Raw genomic sequence first — 273 nt, 5'->3', positions numbered from 1 at the left:
CTGTTTTGGTGCCAAATTTTATTTTACCAATCCTTGAATGAATGTAGCATAAAAGATTCTATTTAGCTCCAGTGGAGTTTAGCTCTTAGAGTAGTAAAGGAAACCGGCAGTTCTAATCACCAAGAGTTTAATCAGAATCTATGTAAGACACTAAAGGATCTTAACTTTCAGGGGTGGGACAGCAGATGGTTGGTGGTTAACAAGAAAGAAAGAAAGAAAGAAAGAAAGAAAGAAAGAAAGAAAGAAAGAAAGAAAGAAAGAAAGAGAGAGAGA

This window comes from Pteropus vampyrus, unplaced genomic scaffold (genome assembly GCF_000151845.1).
Source record: "Pteropus vampyrus isolate Shadow unplaced genomic scaffold, Pvam_2.0 Scaffold404, whole genome shotgun sequence".
Lineage (NCBI taxonomy): Eukaryota > Metazoa > Chordata > Mammalia > Chiroptera > Pteropodidae > Pteropus > Pteropus vampyrus.
This window is presented reverse-complemented; position numbering follows the sequence as displayed.